General features: G+C 40.1%; 1 pseudogene; it reads left to right on the top strand.

Annotated features, from left to right (window-relative positions):
- Nucleotides 1-2411: 2411 nt before the first annotated feature.
- Nucleotides 2412-2529, top strand: LOC126177812 (5S ribosomal RNA; annotated as a pseudogene).
- Nucleotides 2530-3650: the final 1121 nt, after the last annotated feature.

Below are 3650 nucleotides of genomic sequence, written 5' to 3'. Positions count from 1 at the left end.
TAAAAAGACGAGGGTAAGTAGAAATCCTTGGGTAACACAAGAGATATTGAATTTAATCGATGAGAGGAGAAAATATAAAAATGAAGCGCACGAAAGGTAGTACAAATGTCTAAAAAATGAGATCGACAGGAAACGCAAAATTGTTAAGCAGGAATGTCTAGAGGAGAAATGTAGGGATGTAGAAGCATATATCACTAGCGGTAAGATAGATACTGCCTACAGGAAAATTAAAGAGACCTTTAGAGAAAAGGGAACCACCTGTATGAATGTCAAGAGCTCAGATGGAAAACCAACAAGCAAAGAAGGGAAAGCAAAAGACTGAAGGCGTACATAGAGGGTCCGTACAAGGGAGATGTACTTCAGGGCAGTATTGTGGAAAGGGAAGAGGACATGGAGGAAGATGAGAAAGTAGATATGATACTGCCTAAGGAATTTGACATAGCATTGAAAGACTTAAGTCGAAACAAGGAGACGGGAGTAGACAACATCCCTTTAGAGCTGCAGATAGCCTTGGGAGAGCCAGCCACAACAAAACTCTTCCATTTGGTGAGCAATATGTATGAGACAGGCGAAATACTCTCAGACTTCAAGAAGAATGTAATAATCCCAATTCCAAAGAAATCAGATGCTGACGGATGTGAAAATTATCGAACTATCAGTTTAATATGTCACGGTTGCAAAATACTAACACCAATCCTTTACAGAAGAATGGGAAAACTGGTAGAAGCCGAACTCGGGGAAGATCACTTTGGATTCCGTAGAAATATTGGAACACGTGAGGCAATACTGACCTTACGACTTATCTCAGAAGAAAGATTAAGGAAAGGCAAACCTACGTTTCTAGCATTTGTAGACTTAGAGAAAGCTTTTGACAATGTCGACTGGAATACTCTCTTTCAAATTCTAAAGGTGGCAGAGGTAAAATACAGGAAGCGAAAGGCTATTTACAATTTGTACACAAACCAGATGGCAGTTATAAGAGTCGAGGGGCATGAAAGGGAAGCAGTGGTTGGAAAGGGAGTGAGACAGGGTTGTAGCCTATCCCCGATGTTATTCAATCTGTATATTGAGCAAGCAGTAAAGGAATCAAAAGAAAAATTCGTAGGAGGTATTAAAATCCATGGAGAAGGAATAAAAACTTTGAGGTTCGCCGATGACATTGTAATTCTGTCAGAGACAGCAAAGGACTTGAAAGAACAGTTGAACGGCATGGTCAGTGTCTTGAAAGGAGGATGTAAGATCAACATCAACAAAAGTAAAACGAAGATAATGGAATGTAGTCGAATTAAGTCGGGTGATGCTGAGGGCATTACATTAGGAAATGAGACACTTAAAGTAGTAAAGGAATTTTGCAATTTGGGGAGCAAACTAACTGATGATGGTCGAAGTACAGTGCATATAAAATATAGACTGGCAATGGCAAGGAAAGCGTTTCTGAAGAAGAGAAATTTGTTGACATCGAGTATAGATTTAAGTGTCAGGAAGTTGTTTCTGAAAGTATTTGTATGGAGCGTAGCGATGTATGGAAGTGAAACATGGACGATAACTAGTTTGGACAAGAAGAGAATAGAAGCTTTTGAAATGTGGTACTACAGAAGATGATGAAGTTTAGATGGGCAGATCACATAACTAATGAAGAAGTACTGAATAGAATTGTGGAGAATAAAAATTTGTGGTACAACCTGAGTAGAAGAAGGGATTGGTTGGTAGGACACATTCTGAGGCATCAATGGATCACCAGTTTAGTTCTGGAGGTAAGCGTGGGTGGGGGGACGGGTTAAAATCGTAAAGGGCACCAAGAGATGACTACAGTAAGCAGATTCAGAAGGATGCAGGTTGTGCTAGTTACTCGGAGATGAAGAGGCTTGCACAGGATAGAATAGCATGGAGAGCTGCATCCAACGAGTCTTTGGACTGATGACCATAACAAACAACATGTGTAAATTTCCGTGTAAGGCAGCGGAACTACTTGAAAATTTAATTTTGAACTGAAACATGTGGTGCTCACGCTACACGATGCGAAATCCAGAGTAGCCAGCACATCAAACAATTCGCCTGCTAGAAAGCAACCTCTTTTCAATGAAATTTACATATGCTATCTGACGGAAAAACAAATGACTAAGATTAAAACGTTGACCCTGAATACTGTTTATCTTTATTCTCGTACACAATCACTGTACCAGAACTGCCACTGTAATTACTTGGCAAGTGGACATAAAGGTTAACGCATCTGACTTCCTGATAAAACTCCTTGAAAATTCAGAAGATGGCACTTTACTGAAATCTTTTACTGATATTAAGCCTCAGAACTCATACTAACATCGTTTTCACAAATACACTCTCATAATCATTGTACCTTACAGAGGACATGAATTTAGATGGTAATAAGAATTGTTGGCCTATTTGTGCACGGCAACGGCCTTGCCGCAGTGGATACACCGGTTCCCGTGAGATCACCGAAGTTAAGCCCTGTCGGGCGTGGTCGGCACTTGGATGGGTGACCATCCTGGCCGCCATGCGCTGTTGCAATTTTTCGGGGTGCACTCAGCCTCGTGATGCATATTGAGGAGCTACTCGAGTGAATAGTAGCGGCTTCGGTCAAGAATACCATCATAACGACCGGGAGAGCGGTGTGCTGACCCCACGCCCCTCCTATCCGCATCCTCCACTTGGATGACACGGCGGTCGGATGGTCCCGGTAGGCCACTCGTGGCCTGACGACGGAGTGCTTTATATGTGCACATGGAACGCTCGGCTTCTCTGCAATCTTGACTGCTAGGATTATTGATATGACTGTCCAAAACCAAATTTCATTTGCCATACTTGCGATGAGCAATGCAAGACGGTATCAAACCAGTTTTCTCAAAATCCTTCTCAGAACAAAATTCGCTTTGTGTCATGTGAATATGCAAACACAGTCATAAAAGCAAAGAATGATAAAAGAGAAAGTAAACTTAACGACTGATAAATGAGAACAAAGACTCCAACTGTAACTATGCTTCATTATTCCATAACAACAATACACCTTTTCATAAAGTTCTCACGGCCAGGCAGATTAGCAATAAATTTCTTAATAATTCTATTGTATATAATTGTCTTCCTTGACATTTATTTAACTATTAGAAAGGTCCGTTTCCTTCACTATAAAATTTGTACAGCAAACTTAACCATAAACCATGTTGTAACAATTAGAAACTACACTGTTACGAATATACACTTAAAAATTAGATTACGTTAATAATTGCATTCGTCATTGTTCCACTAATATTTTCTCAAAAGTATCTTTCTTTAAAATGTATTATTACAAGAACACTTTTTAAATAATGCTGCCCCCGCTACAGGGCAGTCCAGCTTCCATCCTTTTCAAACGAAGTACATTGCCAGACTGTCTCACACACACTCCTACTCTCTTCGAAAAGAATTAACCTCTCTGACCAACATCTGTGGTCTCAAAAACAGACTTACAAAGGATATAGTTATATCGATAGTACAGAAGTTGAGTACATTCATCAAATTCAGAACTTGGTTTACATTCACGGTCAAAACTTATTGAAAATACTCATGGTACGTAGGACAGCTACCTTTAACATCTCTGCTTTTGTGAATCTTTTATCGTCCACTTTTCACTTCCGCAGAAATCTACGCTCCAC

Source organism: Schistocerca cancellata, chromosome 3 (assembly GCF_023864275.1).
Source record: "Schistocerca cancellata isolate TAMUIC-IGC-003103 chromosome 3, iqSchCanc2.1, whole genome shotgun sequence".
Classification (NCBI taxonomy): Eukaryota; Metazoa; Arthropoda; class Insecta; order Orthoptera; family Acrididae; genus Schistocerca; species Schistocerca cancellata.
The sequence above is the reverse complement of the archived record's forward strand: the minus strand, read 5'-3'. Positions and strand labels throughout refer to the sequence as shown.